This window comes from Paralichthys olivaceus, chromosome 13 (genome assembly GCF_024713975.1).
Source record: "Paralichthys olivaceus isolate ysfri-2021 chromosome 13, ASM2471397v2, whole genome shotgun sequence".
Lineage (NCBI taxonomy): Eukaryota > Metazoa > Chordata > Actinopteri > Pleuronectiformes > Paralichthyidae > Paralichthys > Paralichthys olivaceus.
Genome location: NC_091105.1, coordinates 15,193,322 through 15,213,828, shown reverse-complemented (window position 1 = coordinate 15,213,828; position 20,507 = coordinate 15,193,322). Strand labels below are relative to the sequence as shown.

General features: G+C 41.0%; 1 long non-coding RNA gene across 1 annotated transcript in view; it reads left to right on the top strand.

Annotated features, from left to right (window-relative positions):
- The first annotated feature begins 7,003 nt into the window (after positions 1-7,003).
- The window catches only part of LOC109632124 (uncharacterized), a 109,336-nt gene continuing 95,832 nt past the window's right edge, over positions 7,004-20,507 (top strand). Inside the window, exon 1 of the long non-coding RNA XR_002202891.2 lies at positions 7,004-8,381. This is a non-coding gene — a long non-coding RNA (uncharacterized lncRNA). The remainder of the gene's footprint in view (positions 8,382-20,507) is intronic.

Sequence of the window (20,507 nt, the reverse complement as noted above, 5' to 3'; positions counted from 1 at the left end):
AATGGCTTCCTGCTAACAATGCTGACATCTACTGGGCGTAATGGGATCTGCAACAACAGTAAATACATGCTGGGTAAAAAATGAGTTCAGTCACATCATCATTCTGTGTCATTTACACGCAAATGTCTCACTCATGTGTTTAACAGGAAATTCTAAATATGCATTTGTCTGCACTGTTTACATTCATTGTAAATGAGAATGCAGTGTTAGAAATAAAAACCTTGCAAAAACTGCAAGAAGTTTAAATAAAATCAAGTTTGATAACAGCCAAAGTTTTTGTTCTAAAACTTAATTGAATGGGTGAAATAGAAGACATGAATGCAGCAACATTCATCATAGTCATAGTAAGCTGTTAACAGTTGTATCTACCAAGTTACACAGTGCTCTGGAAATGTTGTACTCTGGACATGGTTTTTGGCTTGTCTTGCTTTTGCCCGCCCCCCAAGCTGTTATATTGTATGATAGATGAGAGGGAGGGACGGCAGATCCATCCATCTCAGGAACCTTAGCCTTGGTGTTTCTGTTGATTCTTCATCTTATTGATTCCTCTGTCATCCTGCCATACCAGAGCTGGAAGCTCGGACTTTCCACTTGGGCCGTGCTGCATTTCATAAACCATTGACTGGAAGGGGGGGGGTGGAGTGTCGCTACAATGGAAGTGATCTTTCTTTGCCGGACAAAGCTGTCACAGTTATCGCTGTACGGGGATTGAAGTATATCAGCATTTTTACAGGCTCAAAGAATGGTGGTGGAAATGTGAGGAAACAGACATTTTAAAAACTGGTTTAAGAGGTCAGATTTGGCAAAAAGAATAGGTTTAAATTCATCTTTATCTCAAAAATAATGGAGGCATCATATCAAAGAGCATTGACATGGCATAATTATTTTTCAGCATGGACCCTTTAGTGTTGCGTTAATTCTGGAGAATAAAAGTGAGGAAAGTCCAGTTCTCTTTTGTGTTACATGAAAAAAAATAATATATATAACTGTTATGCAAATTTCATTGTAATCCTAACACATGCTCCCCCAGCACTAATGATATCCATATATTAAGACTGTGGCCAAAGGCTATCTGTTTTACTTGGTCTTCTGCAAATCTAGTTATGGGAACACATCACTTACGTTTCCTGTTATCATTTATTTACACGCTGGGAAGCTTCGAGGGTGGATACAGAAAATCAGGTTTTAGAAGGTGAGGCCAAAGTTATGGATTCTTAAACAGATCAGTCACATAAATATTCGCAGATAGGGGTTCAAGGCTGTATTCTTGTTATTTTTCTTCATTATGAAAGGATAACAGCATTAGACACTTGGACTTCCAATACAAATTAAACTTACACCTTTTTGTTATTAGATTGTCCAGGTCCAGTTTTATATTAATATTGATTTTAAGATTGAGCATTAGCAAGTTATTTGGTTAAGAAATACAATAAAAGAAATCAAGAATAATACGGGTATGCAAGGGATTGTACTTAATGTGGAATTAACATGTGAAAAAACACTTATTTAGGCTTTCCAAAAAGAAAGCTGGGTGAAAAGTAAATGTTTCTACATGGGGTAACAATCATACATGTGGCAATGGATTAGTTCAATTTTTTCCTCTTTCTTTCTCTTAACCTACAGGCCTCAGCACACACACAGGTAGTCTGTGGCTATAGCCTGCTGTTCCTCAGTGATCCTCGGTGCTATACCCCCATATTTTAATTGTACGATTCCAAACATTTGTGCTGAGTGGTCATCAGTCACCGGTCTATGGGGTTTGATGTATGGGTCCGAGCTGTAATAGTCTCTGCTTTGCTCTCCAGGCACAACATCACTTATGAGAGACACACTTAACAGCAATTAATCATTCTGGATCACACCCCACAGACTCTCCCTCTCTCTCATGCACACACACACACACACACACACACACACACACACACACACACACACACACACACACACACACACACACACACACACTTTCTTCCTTTTGTGTGTTTCGGGCCATTTAGGTGAACATTGCCAGGTAAAGTGATGGGATGGTGTTTTAGGGAAGCTGGTACTTTTTATATTAAATTTGACATGGCATGGATTTTGTGTACTGGTAAAGTTACAACTACAGAACTATAACAAGCCACTATTTTCCCAAGACTAAAGGCTTTCCGTTCATGATTTTCCCTTTTCAGTTTGCACGAGCTCTGCTGGCATCTGAGCTTCTTTTGTTTTCACCATGCAAAATGCGGACCCTCCAGTGTAAACAGTTTTAGCGTAAATGCCTTGTGAATGCATTATCTCATTTCTAAATATAGAGCCTTGTGTGAAGTTCTGTGGAATAGTGCAAAGATGCTGAACTTGAGTTGAACTTGACTCGTATCTGAGCTGCTGTACATGCCACCTCGCACCTGCCCCCTCGCAGTGTATGGGGGGCGAGGTTGGGGCCAGCTGGATTTTACCATGACACACACACAGCGGTGCCTCTCCATCTTCAGTGCTGCTCTTTTTGTAATCTGTATTTCCATCTGCCATTCAGGTCATTCTCCTCCTCAGCCCCCTCTATACTTTGCTCCTTTTCTCTGTCTCCCTGTGTCTCTGTAATTGTCCATTTAAATGAAAAAGCCTCAAATTGGAGGCTCAGAGGGGCCTGTCTCTCGCTCCCTCAGTGTGTGTGTGTTTGTGTTGGAGAGAGAGACAGAGAGTCCTATGGTGATATTGCAGACAGTCTCTGGGGGATGTCCTTAAGAACAAAAGCATCTGGAAGAGGCCTCCTTTGCACTCTCTGTTACCATGGTTACAGACTGCTTGTGTGTGTGTTTGTATAGTATATGAGTCTGTAATGTCACTATTTATTGCCGTGTGTTTTTGATTGATGCTGATTGAAAAATCCATTGGTTTTAAAATGTCTCTATGAATTTGTTTTTTTGCAGAAGTGAGGTTAAGAATCACATTATAGCTAATAATTGTGAGCTAAATCAGGAATGGATTAAAACAAACATTAGTCAATGGAAGACACTTAGAAGTTTAACCGTCTGCCAGAGTGTGCGTTTGTGCTTCTGTGTGCATGTTGGTGTGTGTGTATGTGTGTGCGTGTACATGTGCATAGACAGGCCGGCTGGCGAGCAACTGTCACCACGTGGCAACAGCCAATCCACGCTTCACTTCTGGCTGTGCCAAGCTCTCCAATTACAGAAGCAAGCTCTGCCAAAGGCCTCCTCTTTTCTTCTCAATAGATGGAATGACTGGGCTGCATCCTCTGACACACACACTCACTCACACACACACACACACACACACATGCTGCTCTCTCCGTCTCGTGGTGCACCTGCCTCCCTGCTCTCCAGGCCAGCTCAACTCCTATCAAAGGAGCTGAGCTCTTTTCTTCCAGAAAGCTAATCCAACACCTGTCTCCAGGCTTTATACTGGGAATAGAGGACCGTGTGCTGTGTCAGTACAGTGTGTGAATGGGGCTGAGTGTAGAATGAAGGGAGTGTGTTTTTCAGGGGATCTCACAGTTTGTTTTTCTGTGAGATCAAGAGCAAAAAATAAAGAAACAGTGTGTGCGGGGATCTTTTGTACGAGGATTTGAGAGTGGACATATGGAGACCACACGGCAGACTGTATTCTTTTCACTGATAATGGAGTATCAAAGGGCATGTTGGAGATAGATAGAGTTTTATTTTGCAGGGGGTCAGATTAGCAGTAACCCAAAGATCAGGAGTGTTTTTTTTGTACTGTGAATATGACGTAGTCTAACTGTTGAAAGTCTGTTTTTTGACTGAAGATATATAGTATCTCAGACACATTATGCAACAAATAATGTTACACAAAAGGCATTAACCACAAAGAGAGTTCAAATCTCACAGTCCCAATATAAATCCCTTAAATGTGCCTTTTAAAGGCGTTTGCTTGTCACATAAGGGTTGTTCAGTTACATCCAATTCAGGGTTTTTCATGACTTTTCAGCTCCGGTCATATTTCTGGGGACCAGTGGTAATGGGCCCTGACTCTCAAAGCCATAGAAACCATGAAGGTTAGTGATGCATACGACTCTGTGTACAGAAAACGAGTGGTGTTCTGGTCTTGTTGCAAGAAACATGGGGAGCCATTGAAATTTCTTTGCCATTTTTTACAGACTTTAATTTAACAGGACGACTCACATCAGGCCCTCTGAAGATTCGCCTCCAGCAGCAGGGGTCTCTCAAATTGGAAATTGGAGGTAAAATAAATCTAAGATTGCTTCCCTCCCTGTAGAATCCTGAAAATGGCTGCAGGGGAGATATTAGAGAGAGAGTGGCTGAGAAGGAGAGTTAGATGGATAGAAGGCGGGGGCAAGGAAGAGAAGAGGGAGAGAGAAAGAGAGAGAGAGTGGATGGAGAGTGCGAGCAAAGAAAGGAAATAAACAGAGAGGGTGAGAGAAAAATGGAGAGACGTGTAGAGAGAAGGAGAGAGGGATGGAGTTAATGGAGCTTTATTCACTTTAACCATTGGGGCCTGAAATAGTCATTTTACCAGAATAGGGTTTTGAAATCTCTGATGTGTGTGTGTGTGCATGTGTGTGCATGTGTGTGCATGTGTGTGTGTGTGTGTGAGTGTGTGTGTGCTTGTGTGCGTGTGTGTGTGTGTGTCACTGCACATTGGTCTGGGTGCATGTCTGTGCTTGCGGATGTGTCCTGGATTTCACAGCATGTGGGCGCGTCTACATGGATTCATACATTGTTATGTATTTCTGTTGTCATCAGAGGAGAGCAGTGATTGGATACACCTCACCGTGGCGTGCCAAGGTCACACGAACATGTGTCACTGAAAATGAAACAAGCTTTATTTGACTCAGACTTGCCAATGTGGCTGCTGATCGGTCACACTGCACATAAAGGAACACTCAGGTTCTCTCTGCTCAGACATGTCCTTACATGAAAAACACTGGTTAGATTATAATCTAAATGTGTTACTAGGTCAAGTCTCAGAGATTGTAGGATGCATGTCCAATTGATTGGCCACAAGAATGGGAGATAAACTCACAGCCAAGCGACACGTAATTACATTGTCTATGGATCTTAAGCCTCTGGTATTTATAGAACCCGTTCATGCAAATTTGAGAAGGACTTTGCATAATATTTGACATGAAATAGGGTTTTTATGACATTCAGAACACCTGTAAGAGACGTCTGTAATAGCTATAAATGGCACTCACTAGAGCACATACTCCACCAAGGCCCAACACTGCCCTAAATTCAATCAAGCTGCACCAGTTTTCACAAACTCTGAGCAACCCGCTCCCTAAATGTGCCTGATTTTTTCATCACGTTTTGTAGTAATTTGTCCAGTAATCTTTGATGTAATCTTGTATACAACGACTCCGTTTGTGAAGGTAATCAATAACATGTTGTGTATAAAACCGATGGGCTGTTGACCCTCCTACTAACCTGGACAAACTGCTTGTTGAACAGTTTCCCCCTCCAGTTTTCCAAAGGGGACTGAGAAATCGAGGGAGTGGACCCTCAAATGGATGAGCAAATACAAGCAAACATACAAGATGATCATTAATTTTGTAAATGTAGTAATTATTCCAGGTAATCTAGCATAATTGTGGCTTGAGTGGTTTTATAAGTGGTTGTCAAATCCAAGGGGAGGAAAGATGCCGATGCTGCTGCTGCTGCTGGTGGATGCCAGGATGCTGTCCTCTCCTGGGGGACGTATTAAATTCCAGTGGAGATTGGGTTGCTGATTACTGCACCAACCTCCGAAAGGGATGTCAGGACATTTCCCTCCCCTCACATGAGACAAGGAAGTCCAAGATGTGTGCCAGAGGAGCTGTAATGATCTTCCTCTCCCAATTTGTTCTTAGGAAATATCCCTCTATAGGAAAGAATGTCATATAAATTACTTTTACATATTCATGTGCCCCAGAAGATGAATCATACATATTTTGGACTCTGGCATAATCTCACAGACAGTAAATTTAATGGCAGAATATACAGTATGTTCCCAAGTGGATAAACCCCTCATGTTTTAATGGACTAATTCCCTGTCCTCTGAAGCCACCCTCAGGCCAAACAATAGTTTGATTAACTACTTGTTGACAAAAGCATTTGAAACTTGATATTTATGTCATAATTATAACAGCCTACATGGTTATTTTAAGTAATCTCTATATGTGCTTTGTATGGAGTTGTCTAAGGAACTCTCTGGACCTTTAGGTGGTGATACATGTGCAGAAGAAAGTCAAGGTCAAAGAAATTCTATTCTGGTATGAGCATTTTATTCAAATGAGCTGAAAACCATGTAATCACATTATGACTTCTCAGAAAAAGTGAATCATGACTCTTTCAGCACATTAATCTTATACATGCATTGCACTGAGTTAACCTGCTTTCTTGCACCACAGCATGTATAGGTTGGATTGGAAAATTGATCATTCTAAAGGCTGCCAGTTTTAAGTTTCAATTACCTTGAAAATGTAAAGTTTACATGTAAACATTTCATAGAGTTTGCCATGACAGAGCTGCTTCACCAAGTGATGGACCGCTGCAGAAGAAAGGAGACAAGGCTGAAGAGAAAATGCAACCAGAGCTGCACTGGATATAAAGAGATGAAAGTCACAAGTTATATTTACTGTTGCTGTTTTGCAGTGAGTAGTTTTTGTGTATTTCAGTAAAAGTATCCGCTACATGCATTTAAAGTCACAATTGTTGCAGCGTGAAAACACCACTCACACGATGAAGTCATGATAGACCATGTGAAAAAGGAGCAGTGGAGAGATTCCAGAGCACCAGCTGCAGCACAGAATAGTTTCTGGTTAGTCTGAAGTCACAGGAGGGCACCACCACCCAGAGATTAAGTGACTAGCAGGTGCACACAGAAATGCTCACAGCAGAGTAACGCTAACAGGGAAGAGTGAGACCCAGAGAAACTCACAGAGACGCAGGTGTGGGTAAAAAAGACGTTCTTTACTCAGGATCCAAAGAGTCAAAGGTCGACACAAACAGTCAATCCAAGCACCAAACAAATCCGACAGGCGGCAGGAAAAAACACCCAAAAAGTGTAACAAGGCAAAAATCAAAACAGTGGAACGGCACACTTAGAGAAGCGTGAGAGAGCTGCACTCAGAGGTAAGAAGGTCAAACAGGTGAATATCTAACAGGTTGAACTGGCAGGAAACAGCAGGGGCAGGTAGGAGGGGGAATGTGGAGAACAGAAGTGAAGGAGACAACATAACGTACTTCTACATGAGTAAACATGTCTTTAAAACTTTCAGTCATGATATTTCACCACATTTTTATAGAATCAAACAACTGATCAAAACCCAACGTATCAAAAACATGAACAGCTGCAGCTGTGGCTGAGGGGGTAGAGCGGTTGTCCTCCAACCATAAGGTCACTTTTGAGGATCAGTCATGTCGTCCATCTTTACATAGAGTTTATTCATGACACCTATGGCTGACCTGAGTTCATTAACATGTCTGTTCATTCATTCTATCTCACCCCTTGTACTTAACACAAGCTGTCACTGTGGAGAGATTCCTTTTTCCTCAATCCTTTGTTAGAGAGAGAACAAAACACATGTCTTTACCAAAGACATGGACAAAAAAACTAAAGAATCAGGGGTTTGTTATATTTCACAAAGCTATTCGAAGATATCCTTTTTTTCTAAACAGATTTAGAAATGTGATTTTTATATTGAACATCTTTAAAGAAAATCACGGATGAGTTTTTTTTATTTCTGAATGTATATTTTGGAAACATTTTGCATGAAAAATATATTATCTTCTCTAAATATATTAGAAGAACATAAGAACTACATTCTACCCACAATGAAAGAAAGTCTTGTTATGAATGCTATGAGTTAAACATTTACTGGAGTCTTGATTCTTGTTTTTTCTTGTTGGTCCTCAGGAAATAGTTTGTGTCACTTTCCCCCACGTAGTGATCAGCAGGACAATATTCGTAAATAATCCTGAAGTCCACTTCCTCACTGTTCCTGGATCAGTGCTGGGGATGAACTCCGTCACACGTCACCTACGTCACATCTGTGCGTCACTCAAGTGAGGCCCAGCTCGCGGTCAGTTCGCGGTACGCGTTTGATTTTTCGCGCTGGATCGCGAAACAGTTCGCGTGTGAGAAGTCAAAAGTTTGGAAGTTTTCAGTTTGGATCGCTTCGTGTGAGTCAGAGCGCAAAACATCTGGAGGAAGACAGACACATCCGACTCAACATCTGCAGGGGATTGTTGTGGAGGCCTCAGCTGAGCGCACACCTGTTCTCCACACACGCGCACGGTTTCCACCTGGTGACTGACAAGACGTGGAGGAAATGAAAGGTCGTTTCCGAACCGAGGCAGGATGTGTCCAAACCTGAGAGTCCGAACATGTGTCTGTCCCTGACAACACATGTCTGCAGCCAGGTGAGTTCGTATGTATTCTAACAGATGTGTGTGCAGTAACTTATACGGTCATGTGATCTGGTTATAATGGTTTGAACTGTGATGAGTGGAATCAAAGCAGCATGATGATAACATAAAACTTTGTTGTCCCAGTGGGATCTTTGCCATATCACAGTGTTTGCAGTATGAAGAACACAATCACGTACATGCATCCATCACACATGATGAAATGTTTAGGTCTATATGGTGCAATATAAAATATTACCATCAGGACAAATGAAACAAACAAACATAATCTAGCCTAGGTGGTGTTAAGGGCTTTTTTGGACAGATGGTACCTGCTGAAGGGAACCCTGTGCCCCGTCTGCCTGAGGGGAGATGCTGGTAAACCCTCTTAGGCAAATAGTGGCTTGTGAATATTGGCTTTACAAACAAAATCTGATTGATTGATTTGATACTTGGAAGGAAGAATGGAGGATGTGAGTTCTTTGGGCCTGTCTGACTGATTATCAGTTAGTTTGTTGAAAAGCGAGTTTGTCGGGGCATTCTCAGACTCTGATGAATTTCACGGTGGGTTTAAAAGTCTGTTGATCTGGGCTTTAGACTTCACAGTGAATCACTTTCGAGTTAATACCTGTAATTTGTCAGGAGTTTGTGTTGTGTTGTGTTAAAGCTGTTTTAGTTTTAGTTTGTGCTGTAGTCTTTGGGAGCTGGTGATATTCTGTTGTATATGAAATTCAATCGCCTACACTGGTTGCCCTGTAACAAACTTGCATAACCACATATGCTACAAGATGAAATTGCTAATTAAGTGAATGCAAGGGACATTTACTTGAAACAGTCTTGCACTGTCAACACTAAATAATCAAGTCCACACTAAAGTGCATCTAAATATTGGATGAACTCCAGTTTTTGCAGCACAGAAACTCATCAACCCTGATACTATCATCCCTCTGTCACATATTTGCATACATGCAAGCACACACTAATCCTTTTCTCTATTAACTGAACACACTCCCTCCCTGCACACGCCCATGGTCCATGTGTACCGTTTTTCTAAAAACACACAGTCACATTTTGCTGAGTGCCTTTAGATGTAATTTATACTCACTTTTCCATTGCAATGATATTATAACTGTGTCCCTCAGTACTGGCTCTGCGGAGCTGGTGTAACTGGAAGCATTATAAAAAAGGACAACTGTTCTCACTCTCAAGCTCACACACACACACTCACACACTCACACCAGCCAGGCTGTTAAACTCATATCAGCAGAGGCTCACTAGATTAGCATATCTGGAGGAGATAAAGAAGCACACGATGGTTACTTAACTTTGACTTAATTTCCCCCATCTGCTTCTATCTCTTGCTCCTGCCGTCTGGCCGTCTTTGTCATTCCTTCTTTCTGCAGAACTCAATGATTTTGACTAATTGTCTCGCTGTCTGTCTTTTCTCGCCGTTTCTCTGTCTGCGCCGTCGCGTTTCTTTCCCTCCCGTGCTCCCCCTCCCTGCTTTTGGCAGCTGATGATATCACTGAAAGCATATTCTTATGACAATAAATTTCTTATCATATTGCATCCACCATGAAGTTGGCGGATTATCTGTTTATGCATTAAACTGGCCTGTCTCTCACTGCACACCGCTGACACAGTAAATCAAGGACATCTAGCGAAAGGTACATTTTACCTGTTAAGTCCACCTGCAAACACAGATACACACGGAACAGTCACAAAAGCGGAGGCACGACAGAGCCTGTATGCAATGAACACAAAAGATTAAACTCACTAAAGGCCACACATGCACATGCAAATGTAAACGCACGTGCACACCACACACAGATGCGGTGATAAACAAAGTTTATACCCCACGCTCAAGAAATGTCACGGGTATATACATGAGATAGAGAACCATGACATTTTATTCCCATTTTTGGAATTTTGGATTATCCAGATAAGGATGAGATGGAAAAACGTTGCATGGTGCCTACCCAGCATATCAGCATGGTTTAAATGGGATATCCCTTAGTCCCCTAGTTTCCATGCATGTTTAAAATAGAAATTGCTTTTCTGAGATTATATATTTTCTGAGTGATGCAATATGGCTTATCCTGTACACAACTTGTATTTCAATGATGCACAAATACATAGTTTAGAGAAGTATAACAGTGTGTAATTAAATACAAATATTAATACACATTTTTTTCATCCTCCCCATGAATTATTCCTGATCCTGTGACACAGCACCCCAGAAATAATCTTAAAATGCGTATTGTTTTGTAGGTGCATTAGATATTTGCATTTCTTTAGTACAACATGGAGCCTTTACTCCTAGTTGTTTGTGTACATAGAGTGCCATTTACCACTGTTTGTGAGTAAACGTGCCCATCTTTACAATGGCTAGTTTGTGTGTCATCTTGAACTTGGTTTAATTTGATCACGTCCATCATAACTTAATATAATAGTGGTATTTGGGGGTCTTGAGTCCGAGCAGAGTTAACCTTCCCTGCTTGTATGGTTTGAGCAGACTTTGTTCCCTCTTCAGTGCCGGACATTACCAATCACCGTTGATAATGAAATCAGACTGCATTACATTACATTACATTACATTCCACAATTTCACCTCTTGTAAAACCTGACCTGACAGTGCTTCATGGACATGAATGTTCCATCTGAATCAATTGCAGTTCAAAATGTCACAGCCATACATAATCATGAGACCGACGCAGGGCTGATGGTTAAGAAAGCAACTGCACCGAAACCTATGAATCTCTATTTTGGAGTAAGTTAGCATTTTCATTTGTCAGAACCTAATGGTGCTATTAAGAAACTAATTGGCATTTGCTGCCCCACAGAGGGAATTCATGCATATGGCCGTTCATCCCAAAAGGGGACACACGGTGTACGGGCACGCACACAAACATACACATAGACAAACAGCGAGTGTACATTTGGCCGTACTGTGTAGGAATAATGATAATATACTTATTTCACTGTCACCTGTCAGTGTAATTGAGATTTGCTTGCTCCTGACCACCCTTACTGCCCGAGCAGAACTCCCGAGGGTAACATGGTGATTGTGGATGCTGCTACATACAGTAATTCAAATGGATAGTTATTTATTAAGAAGGGTCCAAGCATGTTCTGTGCATGTATATACAGGAACATGTTTCCAGGCACAAATTAATGACTGTGGCTCCTGCAATGATACAATAATGTCGCTGCATGGTGGCAGAATAAAATATGCACAGTTGCACACATGCAAACATGATTACAACAACAAAATGTCTGCAGTTACACACAGCCCTAAGCACACACAGAGAAAAATGATGATGACTAGAAATTTGATAATTTACTTGGACAGGTGCACAGTGACATAAATATACATTGGCATATTTTATGCATAAAAACACTTTTATTCACTGTGTCATGTGCTCATACAGTATAAACATGGCTGCCTCCGTGGCAACAAGGGGGAAGTCGTGGTTGGCAATCTGACATTATCTACAATCATTTCACCAATGATGTAATTCCCAGTGGAGTATGTAGTCAATGCAAAATGGAAGGTTTTGCATTGGGGCACCTTGTGATGGAATCATTCTTTACGTTACATTTGCAATTACCTTTCACAACAGATAAATGTGTTTTAAAATAAGGCTTACCTACTGTCACTATGAAAATCTTTGTCTTATCAATATATTTTCTCTCACCTGGCATCTCTTATTACCTTGGTCCTTCTCCTCATCCATCCCTCCGTTCTATGTCCTGCATGTCATCCTTTTCATCTCCTTCTCTCTCTCTCTCTTTCCCTCTCTCTCCTCTAATTTACCTCAATTCAGATCCCCCACATGCCTCAGATAATAAGATACTCCCACTGGCCTGCGAGACTCATTCCCCCAGCATCTATCACTCCCAGAGTCACATTACTGCCCTTTACAAGCACCGGAATGTTTTTCTCCTTAATTGTAGCTGTATACATACCTCACCCACCAGTAATAATAAATGGTCTTGTTCTCCATTAAGGCCATTAGGGAACTCACACTGAGAGTAGCACGCCGCCCACAGTGAGCAGGGCTCGTTTGAAGTTGGGCGTCGTAGCCAAGGAGAGGAAGAATGTCCCTGCTTTCTGGAAACACATGTTAACACCTTCAGTTTCTTGACTAGAAGAGTGCCGCAGGGATGTCCTCACTCTCGCTCTCAGTTCCTCTCTTTCTCTTCGCTCCTGACAAACACACAAGTAAATAGAAACACCAGGTTGGACAGGAGAGGAGCAAGAGGGAAGGACTGAGACTCCAGGGATTTAGCAACATTATGTGTCTGCAGCCAGATGTCTCAGACAGTGGGCCAATTTCCATCCAAGAATTGACAGTACCCATGTGGACCAGAAGATGGCACTATGTTCCCATTGTATTGAAAACACCATGCCTTATAACAATGTAGTAATAGAAAAAGGCAGGACTCTTCACAAAATAACATCAGAGATTAGATGCAGAGGCTTGAATGAAGAGGTTGACTTTTTACAGTTCTGGCATTTATAGTGTTGGCAGTCTTTCTGAAGCGTCAAAAAATTAACCAATTACAGAAAACGTAATGATTCATGTTAGATGGCGATGTTGCATTTCAGAGGTTTCTGTGTGCAACTTATTTACTTATTGAACATTAAGTCAACAGGCGAAAATTTAATTTAGAAAGCAGCAAGCACAGCAGGGATGCGTCAGTAATTTTCTGTTTTGCTTTCTATGGTGTAGTGCTCATCATTCCAGTTTTCTTTTCATTATTTTTTTACTCTTGCACATGTGGCTGATGGAAATTTATGAATGAAGTCACTGCAAGTAGAGAATTCACAGTAGATGTCTGCTGTGTCTTCATTCCCCGACTGAAGTGCAAACAGGTGCTGGCTGGCGAAGACGTGATATCTCTGCATATCACGTTGCACTTAGTGTTTATTGATAACGCTTCTGCCCAAGGTGTCTCTCCCTGTGAAGGCAGTGATTAACCATAATACTGCTGATAAATGCATATCAGTAGCCTGGAGGAACCGCATCTCCCATTCAGATGATGACTGAGTTTATTCTGTGTTTTGTTAATGACTTTAGAACAACATCAATATATTTAATTGCATTGAATTTATTATATCATTGCTGGACTTTTTTTTTTGTAAGTGGAACTTGCTTCTTCTTTAGCAACATAAACAGCATAACTGACAAGATAAATGGCACTGGGATATTTAAATGAATTTGACTTGACATTCATAGAATATCAAAACCCAGTGGGCATGACCAGAAAAACATCTATCTTCATAATTTTGAAAAAGCATACTTTTTGCAAATTAATGTTTTTCATTTAGCAATGTTTTTTTCTTCTTTCACGATTAATAGCTTATTTTTTTACAACAGTTTGCAAATACACCTGACTATTGAAAGTCGAACACACACTACTTTGTGTTGTGTCTTTTTCTCTCTTACAACACCCCCCACTTTCTTTATAGATTGATATCATGTGTTACACTGAGACATTTCATCTCTTTTTCAGCAGTCTGCTGTCATGTCTGTCGCTATATGTGCCTGATACCAACAGGCCAATTTACAGATGGCAACACGAGAAACGGACAAGGAAATCATTACGGACAGATTCATAAATATCGGCTGCTCTGTTTCTTTTAATGGTCAGGAGTCAGAAGTTTAAGGTATGGGAGTCCTGGAGCTAAAAGACTCAAGGATAGATCAATGTCAGTCGTCAGGGGGAATGAAAGCCAGTCTGGTGGAAAAAGAAGGAAGGAAGGAAGGAGCTTCAGGCACTGAAAAGTCATATCATAGAGTCGTCAGGGTGGGCTGTGGTGGTTTCAAATCATGAATTCTTTAATGTACTAAGTCCAAATGGTCCCTTGCGCCCCCCACAGTGCCTTGCCTGGCAGTCTGAAAATAATTGAGGACTTGAGCTAGAGCAAAGGGAGGGGTGAGTGAAGCCAGGCATTCAGGATGTGGGACAGGGAGAAGAGGAAGAGGGAGAAGGGGAGAATAAATAAATGACAGAGAAAGATGGAGACTCTGCTCATTACAAAAATTACCTTACCGCCACACTTACACAGGTCTCTTGTGACTCAGGGGCTGTCATTTGTTCAGTACTCCTGCCCCTGTATCACTCACACTGATGATAAAGCTTTGGTGGAAGGTGGAAGGTAATCTAGTGGCATTTCAGGGAATGGACCTCAGAGGAATACTTCTTTCATCTGAGGTCATTAATCGCAACGTCCAATCACGCCGCTCGTAGATCAATAGCGCTGGCCCGTGCTAAAAAAGAAGGCATGAAAAGTGATGCTGAAGTATAAAACATGTGGCGGTACAGTGTATGTTCCCCCTCAGCAAGTTTACAGCTGGTAGGGTCAGTGAGTTGCGGTGTGGCCTTTCAGATCATCACGAAGGAGCTGATCCAGAGGTTTGGTTGCTTAGGCTGTGATTAAGTACTCAAAACTGCTTGCATGTGAACTTTGGATAAGCCTGTGTTGGAGGCTAGTTTTTGTAAGTGTTTCATTTTTTACCTATGATTTACAGCTCCTTTGGACGATCAGATTTAGAAAAACATGTCCCCAAAAAAAGCGTGATGTCAACTGTGTAATAACGAAATCCGCTGCAGGGCGGCTGCAGTAAAACCAGCATTAGAAAACCAAGGTTAAAAACATCGCTCTGGGCAAGAATCCTCGATTAGTGCTGTTTGGGAACCTTTATAATTGCCTTTCCTGGTTTTTCTGTTCAGTGAGTACTGGCCACTAACTCTCTTAGCTGGTTGGGTGTTCATTAGAAGTCCTCATTCAGTAGTTAGAAGGGATATGAGTTTTCAGCCAGCCCATTAAAGGCCAAATGTCACCAATTTAACTGTGTGCAAGGCTCATAAAATAAGTCATGCATGCTATTGATGTTCAGTACCTTTCCATTCTTCATAACGAGCTGTCTGCACAGAATAGTGTGTAGAATGGATTTCTCTGACTTTAAATGGACAGATAATGAGCATGACTATTCCACTGCAGTAGTGTGTCTGTCTGCTATAGATAGAGGATTGTTTTAACCTTTGTTTGTCAGATTTGGAGTCACTTAAGATATTGCACCAATTTAGGTTATTGAAAGTGGAACCATTATCCCGGGGCTGAGTCATCATTTTTCTACATTCATTAATTTGATTGTTTATTTTGTAAATCTAGAACGTCTAGGTAGGACCTTCGTTTCACCTTTGTGTCTGTACCCTCACAGCATTTATTTGTGTTCACCATGTTATTAGCTCTCCATTATCTACTTGACACAGTAATAAAGTCCAGGTCTCTGGTATCAAATGAGATAATAAAATACCTTCAATAACGTTCATTCTTTGTATGTATTTGTTTTTCAAAGGGTTTAACCTGAGCCAGACCAAACAACGACAGCAATTATCACTTCCATACAGGGTTAGTAGCATAAATCTGTCAAAATACATTTTATATGTTGTGATTTGTTTTAAATGCACTGGTATCTGATCAGCACATGGTGTTGGCCGATGCGCAAACTCCAGGTATTGGGATGGGAAAGAAAAAATTGTGTCAAAACATTTCTAATGCTAAGCTAACTGAATGGTAGTGTTCACTTTTCTCGTGACCATGATTGTCTTTTCAAAATTTCTTGGTAATCCACAATATAGTCTTTGAGAAATTTCAGCACGCCCAAAGAAATGAACTGAATGACCGATCGACACTTTCACATTGCCCTCAAAAAACATTATAAAGCATCATCTGTTGTAAGTCTTTCAATCTGCTGCAATAGTGTGGAGCATGCCGCAACAACAACTCAAATATACTTACTTCATGTGTTCAGCATGAGGGGACAAATAACCCACATCAGCAAGCCTCTCAACATAGCCACAAGGGGAGAGAGAAAGAAAGGGATTGGGTTATTCCAAAGATGAATGTGCCTTGCAGCTTTTGGGCACACAACACAAAACCAGCGAAAGGGAACATCGGCATCATTTGATGAGGCATTCCAAATGTCTCGGGGGGACTGAATTGCCATGGGCTAAATGACAAATATATGTTGTTGGTGGTGGAGAGTGATTCTGCTGGCTGCCCTAAGGTGCTCTGTGGCTGCCAGCACTATTCCATTTGTCCTTGAAGATGTTGGCTGAAAATGTTGTCATCTGCTTGGGTTGTCTTTTGTGCCTAGTTTGTGCCGGTGCAGTTACCTACTCTAAATCTCTCCTGTCCTCGACTTGGACTTGAGTTTCACTTCTTTAACTCTCCAGGAGACTGTCTGTCTTCCATCCGAGCTTTACTCCTCCCCTGCTTACGACTAATATTTCGATCACATTTCCCAGTACAGTTTTTGAGGAAGACAGACAAAACTACATTTCTGTACAAGCTTGTACAGTAAGAGAAACAAATCACTGCAGCGGATGACATCTCTTTGTTTGCTACAGTTACAGCACATATACAGAAAAAAATATATACCCTCAAAGGCCACACTAAACTTTGGAAAAGTCTTCAAGTCAAAGTGTGCTCCAGAAATTAAATAATATTCTAATAAATCAATTTCAGCATAATGTCATGCAGCTGCCAACGCAGACAAAATCTACCATTTTCATAAACTTCACCCTCTGTACTATGCAAGACATTATTCCCATTTCAACGTTTTATAATTCCAAAAGGCTCTCACTTATGAAATACATGAAAATGAATAATTCTACGTGGGAAGACTTACGTACGCCTCTCTTTCCTTTTTCTACCTATATGCCTGAATTATTGATATAAGTCTCTGAGAATTTCTTCTCCATGCACATCGTGGATTATCTATGCATACGCCTAAAGACAAAACAACATTGTAAAAACCTCCATCAGAGAGTGAGCACGAGAGAGATGGAGTTTGAATATTTACAGTCGGTTAATGACATTTCCATTCTGTGGGCTTGTCAGAAATAACAAAGCCTCGCATTTACCCTCTGCATCTGCTTAAGTCTCTTTTCCTCCTCCCTGTGCCCCAAGTGGCTCAGAAATCCTACTTTATAGCGAAGAGGTGTCAGAATTTTAAACAGGCCCCGTCTTTATCCCCTGCTTCCCCGAGCTCTTTCCCTTTAATTCCTGGAAGACTAGGCCGTGGTCGCCTTTTAACCCTCACCTGCTCCTCTGCTAGAATAATGTTGGCTTCTCTCTCTATTCTGTTGGGGGGCTGGGGGGGATGATGGAGAGAGAGAGGAGAAGGGGAGGTATGAGGGAGAGGAGAGTGTTCCAGACCGAAAAGAGAGATAGGGTTAAGATGGGTGGGGAAAGGGAGGGAGGGAGGGTGTGTGTGTGCTTGTGTGCTTGTGTGTGCTGGTCGAGGTGGGGAGTGTCTGACGGAGACAGCAAGTAAAAAAGAAAAAAGAAAAATGGAAAATACTGGCAGAGGTAGAGGCAGGAGGCATGGACAGACAGCAAAGGCTGGAGTAGTATTATTTTCTGGTGGGACGCTGACTAGCCATTTATCACACCTCACTGTGAAAAGAAAGAAGGCGGGAGGAGAGGGGTGGAGGGGTTTTTCTTTTCCGTCTCTTGTCAGACAAAGCTGATGACCAAGCAGTATCCACACGCCAGGTAACTTCCCCATTGTGAAATTGGAACAACTTTATACAAAACCAAAATAAGAGTTGGGGGGAGTGGGTTGGTGATTGGCCTACATATGAGGAGAAATAGATGTGTTCCTTTGTCCTCACACGAGTACATGCACTTGGTTGCATGAGAGAGTAATGACAATGTGGATCATGTATGGAGTATAATGACCATTCAGACATGTTTTGTTTAAATTCTAACACATTTTGGAAATAGCTCCTCTCAAAATCACAAATCATTTGACAACTATTCTTTTCAGGGAGAAAATCATTAAAAAATTAGCTCGGAAAGGAAATATTACCAATGTAAATATTACCGTACCTGAGACATTTAAACTCTACGTTGTCTAGATTTTGCTTCGTGCTCAAAAGGAATAAATAGGCAGAAGTTTCTGCTGTATGAGTAATTGCTGCAATTCACTCCCCTTTGAGTCAATCTCATGTGTGAAGTCAACGCTGTTAATTAGACCTGTTTTCATGTTCAGGGAACCAGCTGAGCCTGCCTCTTTCTCTCTCTCCCTCTCTCTCTCTCTCTCCCTCCCTCTCTCCATCTCTTTCTCTCCATAGCATTTGTACTTAATTACTGAGGGACTGCTGTCTGCACCAGCGAGGCATAACAAAGAGATGTAATGCCATTAGCAAGCACAAAAAAGGGGAGAAATTTAATCATTTCTCTTATTCCCCAAGTCTAAAGAGACTAGAGTCGTTAAGATACACTTTGTAACTAGCTGTAATATTTCTCTATGTATACTATTACCATTGGTGATTACATTTCTGGATATTCTTTTTTGTGTTTTTTTTCTACTATATGTGTTAAATGTGTGAAGAATGTTGAAAACACTAATACTGTTATAAATCCTTGACATACTATTTTATCAGAGTGTTGAACCCAGTAAATCACAAAGAAACACGTGTTAGTGATATACAGTGTTATGAAAGAGGTCTTTCTATAAAGCAGAGCTCTGCAGCAATAAATAACACTTGTGACTAGGCCTGGGCAATTAACAGAAAAATGAAAGATACTTGAGACACTTCCATTTATTGGAATCAATGGGAAAAAAGTCCAACATTTTGAGCGCACACAGTTCACCAGCTATGCACAGCATGAAACGAGTCGCTCACAGCCAGGACATCTGGGTTAAAGTGACCACGAGGGAATAATGATCCAACACCAAGGATTACTAAAAATATTCGATTGTGTATTTGTGTGAAGAGTGACAGAGAAGAGCACACACAGACAAACACTCTTGCAGACAGGAGTAAAAGTTCTTCCTGTGGATTATGAAGCAACGTGGTGTTTTAACTTCATTGCTGCAGAAAACGCAACGTCCAGTTAATCCAGGAATGTCAATATAAATTCAGCAGGTTTTTATAAAGATCAGTGTTACGTGTGAGTGATTAGAAAAAAGCAGAGTTTCTTGTTGACCGGTGCTCAGTAATTTGCCGGCATAAAGCTTTGCATAAAATAATTATTAATTAAACGTAATCCAGGTAAATTTGAAATAATCATAATATTGATTTGAAGTCACATCACCCAGCACTACTTATGACAATTTTAATGCAAGATTAGAAATTGCTTTTGAAAGAAATGTACACGTATCCAATCATCCGACTCTTATGTGTTCATTGGTGCACCATCCACCAACAGTATATGTTGTTGGTGGTTTCACTTGTACATGCATACATGTGATACATGTGAATATATTAAGATAACAGGGTACTGTTAAATTCTGGGGGGGCAATCTGGAGCTCTGTTGAAACGCTCTGTGTTCTGGTATTAAGTATGACCACTGTTAGTGAAATTAATGTTTTAATTATAATGATGTAAGTGAAATGTGCGAAGTAGAAAGATTGACATAAGGTGCAGAATGACACCTACTGGGTGTTGAAAATTGGATTCACACCACAGTGGTTAGTTCCATTTGTTGTTCAAAGAGCAGTGAGCGATAGGGTGGATATTGACTGGCAAGATAAGGTGCACACATGCACAGACCTTCAGTGTGCACACACGCACATAATCTCACACATACACACAGTGTGAGAGGAAGTTTACAGGTTTTGACACTTTTGATTGCATTTCACACCACAAGAGTCCACAGGATATGTAACGTGGAAATTACCCATTGATTACAGACCAGTGTCCCGGCTTTTTATATGTAGTGAATTGAATCAGCCATAACTTTGCTCAGCCCTGCAATACCTGTGTTTATGAAAGACAGTTCATAATTTAATGCAGCCGCAACAGCTTGAACAGCAAAAGCGAAGGCAATCGTGTTGTTTGGCTCACTCATTTCCCAGAGGTCCATGGCAGTAGCTTGATTTTGTTGATTGCAGTAATTGCATTGATTTCCAAAAGATCCTCGTTTTCCTTATTGCATCTAGGTAGTGTTTATGTGATTTAATACATTTAAGAACAAAGATTGGACCAGACATGTCATTATTACACATTCCACAACAGTCTGTGATTGACACATTGCAACGAGCAGCTTTGCATTTCATTTCTTTTTAAAAATGCAGCGTTTTATTTTCTTGCACAAACCTGGCTCATCATCT